Source organism: Ctenopharyngodon idella, chromosome 13 (assembly GCF_019924925.1).
Source record: "Ctenopharyngodon idella isolate HZGC_01 chromosome 13, HZGC01, whole genome shotgun sequence".
Taxonomy (NCBI): domain Eukaryota; kingdom Metazoa; phylum Chordata; class Actinopteri; order Cypriniformes; family Xenocyprididae; genus Ctenopharyngodon; species Ctenopharyngodon idella.
In genome coordinates, this window is record NC_067232.1 from 30,767,408 (window position 1) to 30,790,582 (window position 23,175).

Sequence of the window (23,175 nt, forward strand, 5' to 3'; positions counted from 1 at the left end):
TTATCAAAATCTGGTTATGATGATTCACTTAGCAAGATATTTATTGTTTATATTATTGATCATTAAAACACAAATGAAACTTAATTTTATCAGCAAAACACAAATCAAACTAATCAACACTTTTCAAAATATCATCAATATTTAAATTGGTTTCTATATATATATATATATATATATATATATAGATAGATATAGATATAGATAGATAGATAGATATTTAAAGTGTTTTGTAAATTAAATTACTTTTGATTCATGACATTTCAACTTAAGTTTTGTAATTACCGAATGAGGCATTTTATGTAGTTAATTTGACATTAAAGGGTAGATTTCCATGTGTATGTCATGTTCCAACCCAAAACAATCTGAAAGTTAAAATGTCAGAAATAGAACAGGGCATCAGTTTACTGTCAGTGTCTTGTCACATTGTGCCACATTCAGAGTAGACATTATTACTGATTATAATGTGTTCACTTTGATTTTGTTGCATCAACCACAGAGGTCCGATGCAGCCACAGTGTTGTCACATTTTGGCCAGGAAGAAGATGAGGTGAGGCACAGGGGATCTAATTTGCAACACTATTAACTAAACAAAACAAAGATACAATGAAGGCAAACACTCATAATGGTGTGAGCTAACACAAACAACACCAGACAATAAACTAAACTAGGAGAGGACAAAATATACACAGCTAACGAATGAACTGAAAAAGAGCAGGTGTGTGAAATCAATGAAAGAATGAGTAACCAAACAAAAACATACTTTGCCACCAAGACAACAGAAGTGTGTTTCCTCAAACATATTGCTGATTCTAGATAAAATGGAGGGAGGCGCTGCCTCTAAAATCAGTCTCCATGAGGAGAGAGTGGATCAGACACAGACGGCATCATCTGCAGTGTACAGCTGTGTGTCTTTGAAGAGTAACGACTCTATGAGGGAACCTCCTGTATTGAGTGATGGATCACTGACCTCCGACACCAAGTAAGATGCTATGTAACAAAGACAGCAATATAGAAATGCAATGAAATTTTAAGTGATTGGTATCTTTAGAATATTTATAGTAGAGATATATATATATATATATATATATATATATATATATATATATGTAACATTTTAGGAGTTTTATAGTTTTTCTTTGTTTCTTAATTCCTCTGAAGAGTTGAAAGAGATGGTCTGACCAGATCTGTGAACTCATGTCAGACCCACATCACACAGCAGGGCACACAAGTAACCCTGCAGAAGGAGACTGGAGACCTACAGAAACTAGCAGATGATGAACTACAGAGAGTCAAAGACCAACACAAAACCAGCATGAAGAACAAGTATGAGCGATTATTTGAGGGAAACAAACTACATGGGAACCAAACCTTCCTGAACAGGATCTACACACAGCTCTACATCCTAGAGGGAGAGAGAGAAGGAGTGAATGAAGAACATGAGGTTTTACAGATGGAGAAATCAGCCAGAACACAACACTCACAAGACATTCCAATCTACTGCAATGACATCTTTAAAGCCTCACCTGAACCAGAATATGAGAAGAAATACCAAATCAAGACTGTTCTTACTAAAGGCATTGCAGGAATCGGAAAAACTGTCTCTGTGCAGAAGTTTATTCTGGACTGGGCTGAGGGAAAAGCCAATCAGGATGTAGATTTCATGTTTGTGCTTACATTTTGAGAACTGAACTTGATCCGAGATCATCAGTACAGTCTTCACAGACTTCTGCTGGACTTTCATCCTGAACTTCAAGATATGGACTCAAAGATTTATGAGAAGAGCAAAGTTGTGTTCATCTTTGATGGTCTGGATGAAAGCAGAATCACACTGATGTTTTCAGATGCTCAGAAAGTTTTTGATGTGACTGAGACTACATCAGTGGCTATATTGATGTCAAACCTCATTAAAGGAGAGCTGCTTCCCTCTGCTCTCATCTGGATCACCTCCAGACCAGCAGCAGGCAATCAGATCCCCCGAATATTCATCAACCATCTGACAGAAATTCAGGGATTCAGTGAACCACAGAAGGAGGATTATTTCAAGAAGAGAATCAGTGACGAGCATCAAGCTAGCAGAATCATCTCACACATCAGAAAAGCAAGAAGCCTCCACATCATGTGCCACATACCTGTCTTCTGCTGGATCTCATCCACTGTGCTGCAGAAGCTCCTGATAGAAGATCTGAGTGCAGAAATCCCTCAAACTCTGACTGAAATGTACATTCACTTCCTGCTGATTCAGATCAACATGAGGAATCAGAAGTACGAAGAGAGAGAGCTAGAGAAAGTCCTGCAATCCAACAGAGAAGTGATTGTGAAACTTGCTGAAGTGGCTTTCAAACAGCTTATGAAGAGCAATGTGATGTTCTATGAGGAGGACCTGAGAGAGAGTGGCATAGACATTACAGATGCCGCAGTGTATTCTGGGATTTGCACTGAGATCTTTAAGGAGGAATCTGTGATTTATCAGAGGAAAGTCTACAGCTTTATTCATCTGAGTGTCCAGGAGTTTCTCGCTGCTTTCCATGTGTTTTATTGCTATTTAATCAGCACCATGGAGACCCTTAAGGTCTTTGATCCAATGCATAATTTGTTTAGAGGTGTAGTAGATAAAGCTCTTAAGGCTGAGAATGGACAGCTGGATCTGTTCCTGCGGTTCCTGCTGGGCGTCTCACTGGAGTCCAATCAGAGACTCTTACAGGATCTACTGACACACACAGAGAACAGCTCAGAGAGCACCATAAGGACCACACAGTACATTAAAGAGAAGATCAAAGATGGACATGGACTCTCCACTGAAAGATCCATCAATCTGTTTCTCTGTCTGCTGGAAATGAAAGATGAGACTCTGTCCAAAGAGATTCAGGAGTTTGTGAAATCAGACAAACACTATAGACAGAATAAACTGTCTCCTGCTCACTGCTCATCAATCGCCTACATGCTTCAGATGTCAGAGGTGGCCCTGGATGAGCTGGATCTCAAGAAATACAACACATCAGATGAGGGTAGAAGACGACTGATACCAGCTGTGATTACCTGCACAAAAGCCCTGTGAGTGATTAATCAATGTTACAGTGAAGAGTCATTTCTAAATGCAATTACAGTTTCTCTTGTTGTGATAAATGATACATCTTCAGTATATTTAGATTATTATCTCTTTTTACTAGGGGTGTTAATGATACATTGTTATATTGAAATTTAAAAATGCAACAATATTGGTGTGATATGATATCAGTGTCATTAACATTACTCGTATCGGTGATGTAAACAATATGATTTGTCATATAGCATTTTATTCAAGCTTACTGTATTTTTAAAGTACATATTGAGTATGTACAATAATGCAATGGGGGAATATTTGTGGGTCCTGATAATGTTAAATGTCTGATTTTACCAGTAAAAACAGGGCCTACATTCTTTATAGGAAGTCAGTGACAGAGTACAAGCATAATCTCTAACATAATTCTGTATTTTCAGCTTCATTTTCAACAGAATCATGAATATTTTTATTCTGGTGTCACCATTGCCCTGTGCATTGGGGACCAAGTTCAAGTCTGTTTAAGTCCACCACTCCAAGTCCATACCAAATTTAACACTTTAATCAACAGTACTTTTTTTTTTCTCCCCCCATAAGTCTTTATAACAAGTAATTATTAATAATAAAAAAAAAAAAAAAAAAAAAAAAAAAAACAACAACTCTTGTTTAATTTGGCTTAAGCCAGTGGTTCTCAAGTCCAGTCCTAGGGATTCACTGCTATGTACATTTTGTATTTCTTCCTTATTTAACACAACTTATTCAGATCATCAGCTCTTTAGGAAAGAGACTGTATGAATTGAACTGAGTTTTTGCTAGAATGAAGCTGACATTATTGAAATACCAGTTGTACAATAAAGTTAAGAATGTAATTTTCTTGTGTTTGTCTTGTCTCTTTCAGTCTTGCTGACTGTAATCTCACTGCTCAGGATTGTAAAATATTTTCATCAGTTCTACAATCCTCAAATGATTTCCTGAGAGAGCTGGACCTGAGTAACAATGACCTGCAGGATTCAGGAGTGAAGCTGCTCTCGGATGGACTGAAGAGTCCAAAGTGTCTGCTGGAGATACTGAGGTTTGTAAAAACATATAATGGATAATGTACTGTCAGTTGGTCATAGTGTTGATGTCTGTAGATGACTTTGTGTGTCTGTAGGTTGTCAGGCTGTATGGTGACAGAGGAAGGCTGTGGTTATGTGTCTTCAGCTCTGAGAGAGCTGGATCTGAGCTACAATCACCCAGGAGATTCAGAAGTCAAGCTGCTCAACGAAAAACTCAATGATCCAAACTGTTCACTGCAGATACTCAAGTATGTGGGATAAAAAGGGGATTTTTATAGTTTTCATAGTTTTGATAGTTTTCTATAAAAGTATGCACATCTTTGAAGATGTTCAAAATCCAGCTGTGCCACTTTTGTGGCAAGGAGGAAAGGTCACTTTTTCAACTCATTCCCACTAAATTCTGGATGTCCAAAACTTTTGTGTGTCATTATATATATATGGGGCAGGAGAAATTCTGAATTTCAGAATCGATTCTGAACTTAGTTTTTAACCAAATGCGCGATGACGCTGAGTGTGCTTTAGAAACACCCGTATTCTGCTTGCTTCCAATTCGTTTGGAATGCAGTGGACTATTTGGACTATTTAAAACAGGTCTCAAAAAAATTGGCACGGGGGCAACAAATGGCTGAAAAAGCAAGAAATTTTTAAAATATTCAGTTGGGAGAACATCTAGCAACTAATTAAGTTAATTGATAGCAGGTCTGTAACATGATTAGCTATAAAAGGTATGTCTTAGAGAGGTGGAGTCTCTCAGAAGTAAAGATGGGCAGAGGCTCTGCAATCTGTGAAAGAGTGCGTAAAAAGATTGTGGAATACTTTAAAAACAATGTTCCTCAACGTCAAATTGCAAAGGCTTTGCAAATCTCATCATCTACAGTGCATAATATCATCAAAAGATTCAGAGAAATCTCTGTGCGTAAGGGACAAGGCCGAAGACCTTTATTGGATGTCTGTTGTCTTCGGGCCCTCAGACGACACTGCATCATTCATCGGCATGATTGTGTCAATGACATTACTAAATGGGCCCAGGAATACTTCCAGAAACCACTGTCTGTAAACACAATCTGCCGTGCCATCTGCAGATGCCAACTACAGCTCTATCATGCAAAAAGGAAGCCATATGTGAACATGGTCCGGAAGTGCCTTTGTGTCCTGTGGGCCAAGGCTCATTTAAAATGGACTGTTTCAAAGTGGAAAAGTGTTCTATGGTCAGACGAGTCCAAATTTGACATTCTTATTGGAAATCACGGACGCCGTGTCCTCCGGGCTAAAGAGGAGGGAGACCTTCCAGCGTGTTATCAGTGTTCAGTTCAAAAGCCAGCATCTCTAATGGTATGAGGGTGCATAAGTGCATACGGTATGGGCAGTTTACATGTTTTGGAAGGCACTATGAATGCTGAAAGGTATATAAAGGTTTTAGAGCAACATATACTGCAGCTATTACAACAGTATGGCTTTGTCGTAGAAGAGTCCAGGTGCTGAATTGGCCTGCCTGCAGTCCAGATCTTTCACCTATAGAGAACATTTGGCACATCATTAAATGAAAAATATGTCAAAGATGACCACAAACTCTTCAGCAGCTGGAAACCTATATCAGGCAAGAATGGGACCAAATTCCAACACCAAAACTCCAGAAACTCATAACCTCGATGCCTAGACGTCTTCAAACTGTTTTGAAAAGAAGAGGAGATGCTGGTAAACATGCCCCCGTCCCAACTACTTTGAGACCTGTAGCAGGCATCAAATTTGAAATGAGCTCATTTTGTGCATAAAATTGTAAAAATTCTCAGTTTAAACATTTATGTTATTTATGTTCTATTGTGAATAAAATATTGGCTCATGTGATTTGAAAGTCTTTTGAATGCAGCTTATTAGATCTCCCGCTGTCTATGATGTCATAGTAACAATCAAACAACAGTAAAGATGAGAAAGAAAAATCACTCACAGTTCTTGAATAAAAAAAAAACATTCAGATAATACTGAAAACGAAAGCACTCTTTGTTTATTGCTTGTAATATGTTTCTTTGCTCAGTATCATCATTATTTGATACTTGCTTGTGTTTTGAAGTTATTAGTTTAAAATTCTTAACATGCTTAATTTTTTTTTAAATTTATAATTATTTTAAAACGTACTTATAATTACTTGTGTAAGGATATGTAAATGTAAGGATTTTAAGATTAAGTCAGTAAACTGATTAATTAATAAGAAAAAAAAAGTAGATCAAGCATCATTTTGGAATCGGATCGTGACTCCTGTGACTAAAGATTCCCACCCCTAATAAATATATATATATATATATATATATATATATATAAAAATATATATATATATATATATATACAGTTGCAAGAAAAAGTATGTGAACCACTTGCAGAATCTGTGAAAATGTTAATAATTTTAACAAAATGCATGTTATTTTTTATTTAGTACTGTCCTGAGTAAGATATTTTACATAAAAGATGTTTACATATAATCCACAAGACAAAAGAATTAGCTGAATTTATTAAAATAACCCCATTCATAAGTATGTGAACCACTGATTCTTAATACTGTGTGTGGTTACCTGGATGATCTACGACTGTTTGTTGTTTTGTGATGGTTGTTCATGAGTCCCTTGTTTGTTCTGAGCAGTTAAACTGAGCTCTGTTCTTCAGAAAAAAATCTCCAGGTCCTGCAGATTCTTCAGTTTTCCAGCATTTTTTGCATATTTGAACCCTTTCCAGAAGTGACTGATTTTGAGATCCGTCTTTTCACACTGAGGACAACTGAGGGACTCAAACACAACTTTTAAAAAAGGTTCAAACATTCACTGATGCTCCAGAAAAAACATGATGCATTAATAGATGGGGGGGTGAAAACATTTGGAATTTGAAGATCAAGGTAAATTGTATTTAATTTGTCTTCTGGGAAACATGCAAGTATCTTCTGTTGCTTCCGAAGGGCAGTACTAAATGAAAAAAATGATATTCAAGCAAAATAATAAAAAATTTGGACCTCTTCATCCTGTTCAAAAGTTTTCACCCCCCGACTCTTAATGCATCGTGTTTCCTTCTGAAGCATCAGTGAATGTTTGAGCCTTTTTTAATAGTTGTGTTTGAGTCCCTCAGTTGTCCTCAATGTGAAAAGATTGATCTCAAAATCATTCAGTCATTGTTGTAAAGTGTTCAAATATGCAAAAGATGGTGGAAAACTGAAGCATTTTTCTGAAGAACAGAGCTCAGTTTAACTGCTCAGAACAAACAAGGGACTCATGAACAACCATCACACAACAAACAGTCATAGATCATACAGGTAACCACACACAGTATTAAGAATCAATGGTTCACAAACTTTTGAACTGGGTCATTTTAATAAATTCAGCTATTTTTTTTTGTCTTATGGATTATATGTAAACATCTTTTATGTAAAATATTAAGTACTAAATAAAAAATAACATGCATTTTGTATGATCTCTCTTACTTTGTTAAAATTTTGCACATTTTCACAGATTCTGCAAGTGGTTCACATACTTTTTCTTGCAACTGTGTATATATATATATATATATATATATATATATATATCCAGACATCCAGAATTTACCCAGTCAACAATTTGATCTCACAATGATCTCATGAGCTCCCAGGATACTCGTGATGTGGTCACAATGTGAGGTCACAGGTCACAGTGATATAAAAGTGTAACCTCACAGCAACCTCACTGTGTGCTCATACTATGGTCACAATGTGAGGTCAAATTGTACTCACTGCACAAAGACTAGGTACCTAGCATGCATTGCAGCATGAAGCTTTTGATTGTCACCATTGTTGAGATTCAAATGCTGATTCTTGATGTCTCTTTGTGTCTAAATGACCCAGTTCAAAATGTTTGTGTCTTATCAAGCTTTTCAGTCCTTCATAAATGATTATGACACTGCTGGATCTCATACCATATAATCACACAATTAAAAATATAAGATTAATGTTATCTATCAAAGACTGCTGTAATGATGGGTCGAATGCGTGAGGATCCATTTGCAGCTTTATTACGATAAACACCAAAGCAGACAGGGGCAAAGGCAGAGACACAAACAGGGACAGGCAATGGTCGAGGCAGGCGGCAAACAAACACAGTCCAAATAACAGGCAAGGATCAGGGCAGGCGGCAAACAAACACAGTCCAATAAACAGTCCAATGGCAACAGAAATACAATCCACAAGAAAACGCTCAGAAGTGATCACCGGGGCAAATCAAGACTTCGCAATGAGGTGGTGTGTGTGTAAGTCCTTTATAGTCCAGGTAATGATCTGCAGGTGTGTGTGGCAATTGGTGATTGGTGCATGTGATTGGAAGGGAGGATTATGGGAAGTGGAGTCCAGGAACTGACAGGAACAGACAGTGATCGTGACATAACGCCCCCCTTCCGGAAGGCGCGTCCTCGCGGCGTAAATGGCACAGATAGGGAGGGGGGGTGGGTACATTGGAGACCTGTTGGCAGACGGGAACGGGGTCTCCAATGCAGGTCCAGGAACTCGGGCAGCCACGGGGGGTCAGGTGCCACGGGCAGCCACGGCGGGTCAGGTGCCACGGGCAGCCACGGCGGGTCAGGTGCCACGGGCAGCCACGGCGGGTCAGGTGCCACGGGCAGCCACGGCGGGTCAGGTGCCACGGGCAGCCACGGCGGGTCAGGTGCCACGGGCAGCCACGGCGGGTCAGGTGGCTTGGGCACCCACGGCGGGTCAGGTGGCTTGGGCACCCACGGCAGGTCAGGTGGCTTGGGCAACCACGGCAGGTCAGGTGGCTTAGGCGGCCACGGTAGGTCAGGTAGCTTGGGCGCCCACGGCAGGTCAGGGTCCGTAGCCGGCCACAGCAGTTCACAGGCGGTTGAAGACCGTGGGCGTGTAAGGTCCCCACCCGCAAGCTCAAGCAATTCGGAGGCCGCTGATGATCGCGGCCGTGCAGGGTCCCCACCCACAAGCTCCCCACCCTCAGGTATATGGCCCCCCCCCAAAAAGTTCTTGGGGAATTCAACGGAGGCCGTGGCGGTTTCGTGGGTAAGGAGCTCGGGTGGCGCCGGCAGGGCGAGGAGCTCGGGTGGCGCCGGCAGGGCGAGGAGCTCGGGTGGCGCCGGCAGGGCGAGGAGCTCGGGTGGCGCCGGCAGGGCGAGGAGCTCGGGTGGCGCCGGCAGGGCGAGGAGCTCGGCGACGGTCTCCGTGGCCGTATCAGGAAGAGCGGACTGCTCTGGGACGGCAGCGGACCGCTCTGGGACGGCCTCCGGGCTTACAACGGGCTCTGGGACGGCCTCCGGGCCTACAGCGGGCTCTGGGACGGCCTCCGGGCCTACAGCGGGCTCTGGGACGGCCTCCGGGCCTACAGCGGGCTCTGGGAAGGCCTCCGGGCCTACAGCGGGCTCTGGGAAGGCCTCCGGGCCTTGAGGGATGGAGGAAGCCTTCTTCCTCCTCCTCCTCCGTTTACATGGTTGAGGCGGTGGCTCTATGCCTACCTCCTCTGAGGGCGCTGCAGCGGGCTCACGGGTTGGAGCGGACTCGCGGACTGGAGCTGGTTCTGGAGTGGACTCACTGGCTGGAACGACCCCTATGTTCCCAGACACTGGCGGGGCGGCCATCTTGCCCGTGGGCACTGGCAAAGCGGCCATCTTGTCCATAGCATACAGAGAGTTTGAGGGCGTAGCAACCGGCGAGCTTGAGGGCGTAGCAACCGGCGAGCTTGAGGGCGTAGCAACCGGCGAGCTTGAGGGCGTAGCAACCGGCGAGCTTGAGTGTGAAGCGGCCGGCGGAGGCTTAGGAATGCCAGCCGCTCGTACTGAAGTCAGCGCTGGATCAGCCACACTGGAACGCAACCCACTCCGCTCCCAAACAGATCCAGAGACGTGATGTAATTCTAGAAGATCAACGGAGACTTGACTTGGCTCTGGAAGATCGGCGGAGACATGATGTGATGATGTTGTGGCCGCCATTTTGTGAATGCTCTCTTTAGAGGCAGCCATTACATGGGGGAACGAGGTGTCGCGTTCCTCCGCGACACCCACAGTAAAAAGTGAACCAACAGTAAGCAGGGCAAAGTCCAGAAATTCCACGAACGACCCTCGGGGACCATTAATAAGTAAGTAGTCCTTCAATGGTTCGTTTAATCCATAGCCAAAGAAGTCAATGAGGGCACAGTCAGGCAGGTCAGATAAATAGGCAATGTCTAGAAACTTCTGAATGTGGTCCTCGAGTGTAGAATTACCTTGCCGAAGGCGGACGAGACGTATTGCTGGGTCCATGCTGGGGCTGGAAGCGCTCGTAGAAGCTGCTGGATCGTTTGATGGCGAAGTCTTCTGTAATGAAGGGCTGACAGCGTGAGGATCCATTTGCAGCTTTATTACGATAAACACCAAAGCAGACAGGGGCAAAGGCAGAGACACAAACAGGGACAGGCAATGGTCGAGGCAGGCGGCAAACAAACACAGTCCAAATAACAGGCAAGGATCAGGGCAGGCGGCAAACAAACACAGTCCAATAAACAGTCCAATGGCAACAGAAATACAATCCACAAGAAAACGCTCAGAAGTGATCACCGGGGCAAATCAAGACTTCGCAATGAGGTGGTGTGTGTGTAAGTCCTTTATAGTCCAGGTAATGATCTGCAGGTGTGTGTGGCAATTGGTGATTGGTGCATGTGATTGGAAGGGAGGATTATGGGAAGTGGAGTCCAGGAACTGACAGGAACAGACAGTGATCGTGACAACTGCATACTGAATCTAGGTGATGATTATTTTGTTATCATCTATAACAAACCAACATCACCTGGATGCATTCTCTTTTGGCTTTCCTTGCCATAATTATTGTGGGTCAACAGCCTAACTAAAGCAGCCACTGATCACCATGATGGTAACGTCAAACGAATCAATTCACAAGTGTGATGCAATTTATTTTGGAGTGAGCTATACTTTCAGATTACAACAAATTTTAATTCACAGAGAATCTGGTGCCATAAAACTAAAATGTCATGTTAAACTAAAATCCACTTTTTAATTTCAAAACAGGTAAACACCTCCTAGGTAAACACATTGTTTACGATTATTTGTAAGGTTGTTCAAACATCTTGGAGAAGTTTTCACAGTTCTCATGGATTTAATCTGTCTCTGATTTTCTGTCTCTATAAAATCTCCAGTTGTGCGTTTAGATGCTTGCCCATGTGATTAACATCCTCTTGTGTTATAGATGTTTTTTTTGTTTGTTTGTTTTTTAACTAGAATCCCAAATTGGTCTCCTGTTTATACTATTTTACTGTTATCACTGCTTCATGTTGAGAAATTCTTATTTATTTTTTATAATCAAACACTTATCATTTGTGGCTTATATTTGTCTCTTTCTAGTTTGGATCATGGAGGCCCTTTTAGAATGACACCAGGACCAAGAAAATGTAGGTCATTTCTCACACACACACACACACACACACAGACACACACACACACAGTGGTATTCTTATCATTATGGGGACATTCCATAGGTGTAATGGTTTTTATACTGTACAAACTGCATATTCTCTCCACCTACACTAACCCTACACATCACACAAAACATTCTTTTTTAGATTTTCAAAAAACAACACCTAAAACCTAAAAATGTCCCCACAAGGTCAAAATTGTCTGGTATTAATATACTTGTGGGGACATTTGATCCCCATAACGTAGGGTTCACCTAAAGCACCCTTATGCAAAAAAATATATTTCCTAATATATGAATGATCAATATATTAAATGTTTTAATGGTATATCCGAAAACATAGAGAATAATATATTATGTAAACATATCCGCTTTTCCACCATCGGACCGAACGGTTCTCATTGCGTAACCGTTCCATTCCGGGCCGATCCGGACCAGCTGGTACGGTTACGGTTTTGTTTTCCACTGTGGGGCTGATAACAGCCGCTCTTTGGAATGTAATATAAAAGCGTCTGTCGTTGCCTTGGTAACGCAACGGTTTACTTATGATATGAGCTGTAATAACGACTGCGTTATGGCGGATGATTAGATATTTCTTTTAATTTTATTATTAATTTGTGTTTACGTCGCTCAAATAGAGCGCTTAGCCAGCTATGGAGAAACTGGTAGCCAGGCAACAGACAAGTGACCAATCCTGTGTGCCGACATCACTTCACGCATTCTACCAGCACAATTCAAGACGGTTACATTAAATTTACATGTACATTTATTCATTTGGCAGACGCTTTTATCCAAAATGACTTACAAGTGAGGAATACAACAAGCGAGTCATCATGAAGAGGCAAATAGACACAAGAAGTGCTCACAATACAAGTTTCAGACATTGCTCAGAGTATCATAAGCTACAATAGAGAGGGATTAAAGGAAGTGAAAGGATAGGTAATGAAAGGATTTTTTTTTTTTAAAGATGAGGTTAAGTGCTCACGAAAGAGATGAGTTTTCAGCTGTCTTTTGAATATTGCCAGGGATTCTGCATTCCGGATGAAGGCAGGAAGATCGTTCCACCAGCATGGAGCAGTGAACGAGAAAGTTCTGGAGAGTGATTTTTTTTTGCCTCTCTGTAATAGTACCATGAGCCTTTGCTCCTTTAGTGAGCGTAGGCTTCTGGTAGGGGTGTAGACTCGCAAGAGTGAGTGGAAATAGGAGGGTGCTGAGCCTGTGGCAGATCTGTAAGCAAGCGTTAATGCCTTGAACTTGATGCGAGCAGCAAGTGGTAGCCAGTGCAGAGAGATGAAGAGAGGCGTGACGTGGGCTCTTTTGAGCTTGTTAAAGACAAGACGTGCTGCAGCGTACTGAATCAATTGTAGAGGCTTGATTGTGCGTGATGGCAGTCCAGCCAGAAGAGCATTGCAGTAATCAAACCTAGAAATGACCAGGGCCTGGATGAGAAGTTGTGTTGCATGTTCTGTTAGAAAGGGCCTGATTTTCCTGATGTTGTATAGTGCAAATCTGCATGACAGAGCTGTCTTCGCAATGTGGTCTTTGAAGGTCAGTTGGTCATCAAGGATTACTCCAAAATTTCTGGCCGAATTTGATGGGGTAATTGAGGATGTACCTATCTGGATGCTGAAATCATGCTTTAGAGTCGGATTGGCAGGGAAGACAAGAAGCTCAGTCTTTGCCAGGTTAAGCTGCAGATGATGTTCTTTCATCCATGCCGAGATGTCCACCAGACAGCTTGAGATTTGTGCAGCTACTGTGGGATCATCTGGTTGGAATAAAAGGAAGAGTTGCGTGTCATCAGCATAGCAATGGTAGGAGAAACCATGTGTCTGTATGATGGGACCAAGTGATGTAGTGTAAATGGAGAAGAGAAGGGGTCCAAGAACTGAACCCTGAGGAACCCCCGTGGTCAGTTGATGAGCTTTGGATACCTCCCCTCTCCAGGCAACCCCAAAAGACCTTCCTGTGAGATAGGATTCAAACCAGTGAAGTGGAGTACCTGTGATGCCCAGTGATGAGAGGGTGGGCAGAAGGATCTGATGATTCACCGTGTCAAAGGCAGCAGATAGATCGAGCAGAATGAGAACTGATGATTTTGAATCCACAAGGATTCAGTGACCGATAGTAGTGCAGTCTCGGTTGAGTAGCCACTCTTGAAACCAGATTGATTCATGTCCAATTGATTGCTCTGTGAGAGGAAAGATGACACCTGGTTGAAAACAACTCGTTCAAGTGTTTTTGCTATGAATGGTAGGAGAGAGACAGGTCTGTAACTGTGTACAAGTGAGATGGGTGTTTTAAGCAGTTGGGTTATCCGAGCCTGCTTGAATGTGTTAGGGAAAATGCCAGTGTGGAGAGATGTGTTGATAATGTGTGCAAGTGCTGGTAAAAGTGTAGGAGCGATGGCTTGTAGAAGGTGTGAGGGGATGGGATCTAGAGGGCAGGTGGTGAGATGACTGGAGAGGAGAAGTTTGGATACTTCTGTCTCAGTGAGGGGAGAGAATGAAGAGAGGAGGTGTGCGGCTGTGTGTGTGATTGGTCTGAGTTCCTGTGTTCGTGGAGCAGAGAACTGACTGCTGATGGTAGATGTTTTGTCAGTGAAAAAATTATCAGCAGTTAGGGAGGAGGTGGGTGGTGGTGGAGGGGGACAGAGGAGAGAGCTGAATGTTTTGAAAAGTGTGCGTGTTTGAAGCGCTGTTGATTTTGTTGTGGAAATATGAAGATTTAGCAGCATGAACATCATCAGAAAAGGATGAGAGCAGAGATTGATGGCTACCTAGGTCAGATTGGTCTTTTGATTTGCACCATTTTCTCTCTGCAGCCCTGAGTTTGGCAAAAGTTTGGAATACAGCAAAAGTTAGACAACCGTGCCGAGAATGGTTTGTAATCGTGCCGTGCCGTACCAGGCTCCAGTTTAAACACAACTGGAACAGTTCCTTATCATTCTAAGAACCGTTCGGCCCAACAGTGGAAAAGCGGCCTGTTACAATATATTGAATAATACTTAAGGAATTGCCGCACTGGAATTGCTGGACATAATGGCCAAAATTTATATCATGATATATTTCTTAATTTCGGTCGATATGATATAATTCCAATATCGATATATTATGAACAATATAAAAGCCTCAGAAAAACTGCCAAGAACACCCACAATGGATGTCTGTACCTACAAACTTCTGAAAAATAAATTTACCGAGTCTATGAAACTTACTGCTATAAAACTATATAATATTTTAGAAATAAAAATGGTACAAATCAATTAATGTTCACCTTATATTTGTATTTAACCTTCATACAAACAAGAAATGTGAAATTACTGTCAAATAAACATGACTCAGACTCACGTTATTAATATTAATAACTTTAAACTATAACATAGGCTGATTATATTATTCTTATAGATTGAAACAAAAGTGCTTCAGCCAGAATAAAGAATATGAAAAGTGCTCAGAGTTGCTGCAGAAAAAGAAAAAAGAGTGAGCAACACATGTTGCTGGGGAGCGTAACGAGGCGCTGAGCATCTATTTCACGCTGAAGCGCTGAGGGCTCTGCATTTTTTACTGGTCGGCGAGAGTTGAACAGTTTTCAACTTTGGGTAAAACGCTGTCACTTTTTACTAAGGGTGAAACGGTTCTCTGTAAAAAAACTGAACCGTACCGTTCTGCACACTCGGTTCGGCACGCACTTGCACCGCGGTTCATCTCATATCTGACGACGCATACGCATCTATAATATGGTTTGTAGAAAATAAATAAAATAGATAGAGAGAGTTAGGCTAATGTATGTTTCTGTTGATGGATACATTCTGGCTTCCCCTAAACTTTTTTCACTGCGAGTACCGTATGCTCTATATGACCAGTCATTTACGCCATCATCACCTGGGTGTTGACAGCGCGCGAGCGCGGGTGAGACCTGAACCACACATGTTGCTATCTGCGTTTAAACTAAACTCATTTAAGCCTTGCCAATTTAAACATTCGAGTGCAAGGCACGAAAGATAACTTACGTGCGCGCTGTGAGAAGATTTGTGCACTCATCCGAAGCGCGCACGCAGAAGCGCGTGTACAGCGCGCAAATATTGAGGTCTCTTTCAAGTCTTGTGCTTGAACGGACAAATTCACACAAAATTATGTCAACATGCCCGTCTTGGTGAGTATCCTAGCAAGCTTAGTCGGTTATGTCTTAAATGAACTTGTACACTCGAGAAAGAACGCCCGTGTTCAGTATCAGTGTACTGATCCGTGCATTGTGTCTTAAAGAGACAGCAGCCCTTGCATTCCTGCTGAATGTGTTTTTAATGTTAATCAAACAACAAAAGACAAGGAAATCACTCATTGCTCATGACTGAATAGTAACTGTAATTAGTAACTAACTGATCTTTAATTTATACAGTGAAGATTACGCAATGTTGTTTTACATTTTATTAGCTACTTTATTCAATTTCTGTACCTTAAAACTGGATACATGAAAAAACTGAAAAGCTTTATTAATTTGTATCTATGCTTTACTGTATTTATTTGTGCTATTTGATTATTTGTTCTTATTTTCTTTATTTTTATTTGACAGTAGTAATTTTTTACCTGAACATAGCACATACCGAACCATACCGAAACCGTGAGCCTAAAACCGTGATACAAACCGAACCGTGAGTAATCTGAACCGTTGCACCCCTACTTTTTACCCAGCCATTAAATCACAGTGGAGGAGGGGTGGGACAAATACAACACCGACCAACTGCCACATTCTGCTTGTACAACGTCAACAGATGACAACAACAAGCCTAATAACGGAACAAAATTATTTAAAACAAGATCCAGAGCAAATACTTTGCTTTGTATTGACATTTTTATATAGAAGCAATACAGAAGCAATCTATCCTGTGAAATGAGATACTTGTAACACTTCTGCAGATATTCCATATCATAACAAGCAAAGCGTCTCAACTGGGGAAAAAATTAAATATATATATATATATATATATATATATATACACACACAGTATCTCACAGAAGTGAGTACACCCCTCACATTTTTGTAAATATTTTATTATATCTTTTCATGTGACAACACTGAAGAAATGACACTTTGCTACAATGTAAAGTAGTGAGAGTACAGCTTGTATATCAGTGTAAATTTGCTGTTCCCTCAAAATAACTCAACACACAGCCATTAATGTCTAAACCGCTGACCACAAAAGTGAGTACACCCCTAAGTGAAAATGTCCAAATTGGGCCCAAAGTGTCAATATTTTGTGTGGCCACCATTATTTTCCAGCACTGCCTTAACCCTCTTGAGCATGGAGTTCACCAGAGCTTCACAGGTTGCCACTGGAGTCCTCTTCCACTCCTCCATGACGACATCACGGAGCTGGTGGATGTTAGAGACCTTGTGCTCCTTCACCTTCCGTTTGAGGATGCCCCACAGATGCTCAATAGGGTTTAGGTACCCTCAGCTTCTTTAGCAAGGCAGTGTGTTTGGGGTCGTTATCATGTTGGAATACTGCCCTGCGGCCCAGTCTCTGAAGAGAGGGGATCGTGCTCTGCTTCAGTATGTCACAGTACATGTTGGCATTCATGGTTCCCTCAATGAACTGTAGCTCCCCAGTGCCGGCAGCACTGATGCAGCCCCAGACCATGAAAATCCCACCACCATGCTTGACTGTAGGCAAGACACACTTGTCTTTGTACTCCTTATCTGGTTGCCGCCACACACGCTTGACACCATCTGGACCAAATAAGTTTATCTTGGTCTCATCAGACCACAGGACATGGTTCCAGTAATCCATGTCTTTAGTCTGCTTGTCTTCAGCAAACTGTTTGCGGGCTTTTTAGTGCATCGTCCTTAGAAGAGGCTTCCTTCTGGGGCGACAGCCATGCAGACCAATTTGATGCAGTGTGCGGCGTATGGTCTGAGCACTGACAGGCTGACCCCTCACCCCTTCAACCTCTGCAGCAATGCTGGCAGCACTCATACGTCTATTTCCCAAACACAACCTCTGGATATGACGCTGAGCACGTGCACTCAACTTCTTGGGTCGACCATGGCGAGGTCTGTTCTGAGTGGAACCTGTCCTGTTAAACCGCTGTATGGTCTTGGCCACCGTGCTGCAGCTCAGTTTCAGGGTCTTGGCAATCTTCTTATAGCCTACGCCATCTTTATGTAGAGCAACAATTCTTTTTTTCAGATCCTCAGAGAGTTCTTTGCCATGAGGTGCCATGTTGAACTTCCAGTGACCAGTATGAGAGAGTGAGAGCGGTAACACCAAATTTAACACACCTGCGCCCCATTCACACCTGAGACCTTGTAACACTAACAAGTCACATGACACCGGGGAGAGAAAATGGCTAATTGGACATTTTTACTTAGGGGTGTACTCACTTTTGTGGCCAGCGGTTTAGACATTAATGGCTATGTGTTGAGTTATTTTGAGGGGACAGGAAATTTACACTGTTATACAAGCTGTACACTCACTACTTTACATTGTAGCAAAGTATCATTTCTTCAGTGTTGTCACATGAAAAGATATAATAAAATATTTACAAAAATGTGAGGGGTGTACTCACTTCTGTGAGATACTGTATATATACATACACTGCTCAAAAAAATTAAAGGATCACTTTTTAATCAGAGAATAGCATCAAGTCAGTTAAACTCCTGGGATATTGATCTGGTCAGTTCAGTAGCAGAAGGGGTTGTGTCACTACTGGTAGCATGAGGCAATACCTGGACCCTACAGAGGTTGCACAGACAGTCTAACCCCTCCAGGATGGCACATCAATACGAACCATTGCCAGAAGGTTTGCTGTGTCTCCCAGCACAGTCTCAAGAGCATGGAGGAGATTTCAGGAAACAGGCAGTTAATCTAGGAGAGCTGGACAGGGCCGTAGAGGGCTTTGTGCAATTAGGAACAGGATGAGCTCTGCCAGAGCCCTACAAAATGACCTCCAGCAGGCCACTGGTGTGAATGTTTCTGACCAAACAATCAGAAATAATATATTACATTATATTTTGCAGAATATTCCCATATATTTTTGTTATGTAAGGGCACACAGACACACATACACACAGAGAAAGAGAGACTGTTTCTAACACTGTTCTTCATACAGTTCTAATCTCTCTTGTGTTCAGATGCCTGTGATCTCACACTGGATCCAAACACAGCACACACTCGTCTCATTCTATCTGAGGAGAACAGAAAGGCAACACATGTAAAAGAGAAGCAGCCGTATCCTGATCATCCAGAGAGATTTGATTTCTGCGAGCATGTTCTGTGTCGAGAGAGTCTGACTGAACGCTGTTACTGGGAGGTTAAATGGAGTAAATGGGCTTATGTAGCTGTGTCATATAAAGGAATCAGCAGGAAAGAAGGGAGTGGCACCTTGTTTGGATACAATGATAAATCCTGGAGTCTTTTCTGCACTGAAAACAGATATTCTGCCTGGCACAATAGTAAAAACATTGACATATGTGTCAGTTCATCCTCTAATAGAGTAGGAGTGTATCTCGACTGGCCGGCCGGCACTCTGTCCTTCTACAGCATCTCTGACACACACACACTTACACACATTCAAAACCACATTCACTGAACCCCTCTATGCTGGATTCAGGTTGTTTAATTCATCACTGTCTCTGTGCCAGATCAATCGTGTGGGAAATGACTGATAAAATCAACTAAAAAGATATTAAGTCTCATTTATTACAAACCAGACTGACTTCATTTCTGTCATTCGTCTACAGTTCTTTTTGAGAATTAACAGAGGTTTAGATGTTGATGCTTTATTGAAAATGTTTGGACACCATTATGATGATCAGTGTTTGCTTCCATAATTAAGCAATGTGTTAAACTGTCCAACTAAATGAAACACTGATCATCATAATGGTGACCAAACATTTTCAATAAAACATTGACACCTAAACCTCAACTCTCTCTCTCAAAAAAAAAAAAAAAAAAAAAAGACAAATGACAGAAATAAAGCCAGTCTGGTTTGTAATAAAAGAGATTTAATGTCCTTTCAGTTAATTTCATCTAAGGCTGTGGCTGGAAGTCAGATGTAGTTGTCAGTTCAGTGATTGTACAACAATGCATATGATGTTGTAAAGCAGTGAGATCAGTGCTATACAGTGAACAGATATTCATCGAGAGTGGGCCAAAGTAACTAATCAAATGTTTTGTCATTTATACATTTAGGTTTTGCATTACCAACCCTGTGAAACTACAGCGTGAGGAGAAAGTTTTGAAGCAAACAGTTATTGTGATTTTAAAACAGTGTAGTGCATAAAAGATTTTGAACTACTGTGAGACAAATAGACAAACACAGACATCAAGAATCAGCATATGTACCATGATGGTAGTTGAACAAACTTAGGGTTATAGGATTAGTTTCAAGTTGACAAAACCAAACCACTTCAATCCGGCTTTGTTGGTACCATGATGCTCATCATCAACTTTCTCTGTCAACTCAGGCTTTGATCCTGAGTTTGTGGAGCGGGTGCACATGAATTTGTGACATCAGTGGCAAACAGCCAATCACATGCCTTGCAACAGAAACTGTGATTCAGTTCTTGCGTGAGAGACAGCACGATTCAAAACTCTTTTGCTGAAGATTAAGAGATTGAAGAAAATGAAGAATTTAAATGCCTTTACGCTAAAGAAAATACTTGTCCATGAAAGAGGACAAATAAAAGAAATGATCTTGCTCTATCAGTGCAAGAGAAACTTGTGAAGTTAGTTTATATAGTTGATAATGTAGCGATAGAAACTCAAACATGTAAGGTCACATGTAGTCATTTTTAAAGAGTTATCTATTGATTCTACAGCTTATTTATTTAAACTAAATGCTTAATAATAACTGAAAAACTAAAATTGGTTGTGTGTAATGGATTAATAATAATATAGATCATATAATAATTAATCATATATAAATCATAAAATAATTCAAATTATCATTAAAGCCAGACAATTTCATTGTTAAATATTTGTTTTTACTATATAGTGACCTTTAATTTGGAGGAAGTGAAATTGCAGGGGGAGTGACTTTATTGCGTTGGATGTGTCAGTGTCACTTTGCTCACATCTGATTGGACCAATTTCGGTTTGAGATCTGTAACCCAGAACAAAACCTGCCCCGGAGCAGGTTAGCCATGGAGTTACTATGGTGATGAACACCACTAAAAGCCAAGTCACTTTCATGGTACCTAAAACCCAGGATTGGCACAAACTAATCTGAAACATACCTGGCTAGCCAGCTAATCCGGCTTCATGGTACAGGCCCCTGCTCTTTCAATCTTTAAATTCAGCTATGCACAAGTGTTTGCTGTGAAGGATCTACAGGAGAAATATTTAACCCTCAAGCAGCCTTCGTATGGCAGCCCTTAATTGTACCTTCGTGGACAAATTTGGGCACTTTGTATCACTGTCTTTGAAAAAATAAAAGCTATCAATTTATGCATTTTTTTTATTGTTGTTGTTATTTTGGGGTATAATTTGGAATTTATCTACCTCAAAAAGTACCATATTTTATGTAAAATATGCTAATTTTTATGCTGTATTTAATAATATCTTGCAGTAGGACTTTGATCTGACTTTGAAGTGTGTGTGTGTGTGTGTGTGTTTCACACAGTGGCTGATTGGCATATTTTTAAAAACAAATTGCTCAGTTATTGGCTCATTCAATTCCTTTGTTTATGTGAGTGACTTTTTTATTTGACAAAATAAAAAAATAAATAAAAACGCTCTGTTATAGGCTCATTCAATGGCTTTCTTGTGGATGTGTGTGTGTGTGTGTGTGTGTGTGAGAGAGAGAGAGAGAGAGAGAGAGTGAGAGAGTGAGAGAGAGTGTTTGCCACATTGAGAATGTGAGAATAGGCTCACCCCTTCATTTGTATGTATGATCTGCATTGTGTTGGATTTATTGATTTTCATTGGACAAATTAAAAAAAAAAAAAAATTGCTCTGAATTATAATATTTCCCATATTTCCTATGGGTGCCCATTTCTGTCCACAAAGGCCAAATTAAGGAGTTTTTTTCCCAACCACCTAACACTGATGAATCGAGCCCTTTGTGTGTGTGTGTGTGTGTGTCTTCACGTGGCAAATTTAGGAAAAGTAGCCAAGTCTTGTACCGCTCAGATTAAAGAAAGTATTTAAAAAAAAAAAAAAAAAAAGATTATTTTGCCCACATTTTTCCAGAAGGCTGCTTGAAATTAAATATGACTCTATTCTTGCTAAAAGCCTCCAAGTACCACATAAAAGAATGTAATGTATAATCAGTATATATTTATTTATCCAATGAACATATATGCATTTATATTTGGTACCAAAATACTAAATTTGAGAGGTGATCATTTTTAGAAATGCATCTGTAATTAATTAACATTGATTCAAATTCAAATTTACTGATCATTTAGCAGAAAAACAAAACAAAAAAACAGTGTCTATTTATACTAAGAACCAGCACTAAGTACCTTAAGTATACTAAGCCCATCTTGTTGGCATAGGCTATTTACACTAACTCCACCCATCAATGTGTGGTTTGGCTAGACAAAATTAGAAAGATGCCCGCTACACGACAGCCACAGTGGCGTAGAGAGTAAGGCACATGGAAGTAACCCACCTTTTCCTCACTCTTCTCCCATCACATATCAGATTGGAAATGCATTTATTTTCAATAAAAATAAAGAAAATATTTTTAAAAAAATGGAAATATAGTGCCTAATGAGCATTTAATAATAAAGTATTCATCCGGTAGGCTTAGAGGTAGGTGTAAAGAGGGCTTTATTGTCCCAATAAGGTGGCATCCATTTAATAATTTTAATAAATATAAGGTTACACTTTAATTTGATGGTCCGCTTTAGACATTCTACTAACTATAAGTAACTTTGCAACTACATGTAAGCGAATTCTCATTAGAGTATTAGTAGACTGTTAGGTTAGGGTTAGGTGTTTGGGTTTAGGTTAGTAGAATAAGTTGAAATGTAGTTGCAATATTACTTATAGTTAGTAGAATGTCTAAAGTGAACCATCAAAATAAAGTGTTACCAAATATAATCATTTACACACTTTTGCATCCTGTAATGTACAACAATACTGAGGTGCAAATATTCACCACTATTTATAAGTAAAAATAGTATCTATTTGCAAATATTGCATAGAAAATACTGCTACTGTAGTTTTACAGATAGATATATATATATATATATCTGCACCCCAGCCATGCGCTTAACTAGGAGAGAAAAGGACTCTTTCCCACTAAGATTCAAACTAACCATGCAAGTTTGTCATCGGTTCTTCATTCAACGCAGAAGATATCGATTGCAACTTCAGCACCATTGGACTGAACCCTCAGAGCTTTCTACTGCAACGGTATATTTGGGACGCTCTTCAAAAAGGCTGAGGCCTAATTCAAGTATCATACGATATACTAAATTGCTGCTAGTTAGTTAAAGTTGTAAACCTCCTTTGTTAACAAAGGAGTTTTGTAATGAATACTGATGATTCTTTCCTGGTTTTTGGCTTCATTCCTCATTTTACCTGTGTATGTATGTGTTTGTTAGTTTAGTTATGTGTTTGTGATTTAGTTAATAAAACTTGTGCACAATACATATTTGGTTCTGACTCCCTGTCTGTGAATAAATTGTCTCTTAAA

The 23,175-nt window shown here is 40.6% G+C and overlaps 1 protein-coding gene and 1 pseudogene across 10 annotated transcripts in view; one reads left to right on the plus strand and one right to left on the minus strand.

Moving 5' to 3' along the window:
• Nucleotides 1–23,175, minus strand: part of gsta.1 (glutathione S-transferase, alpha tandem duplicate 1) — a 105,654-nt gene that overhangs the window by 18,180 nt on the left and 64,299 nt on the right. The gene's annotated exons all lie outside the window — the stretch shown is intronic.
• LOC127525540 (NACHT, LRR and PYD domains-containing protein 3-like) lies at nucleotides 171–23,129 on the plus strand (annotated as a pseudogene).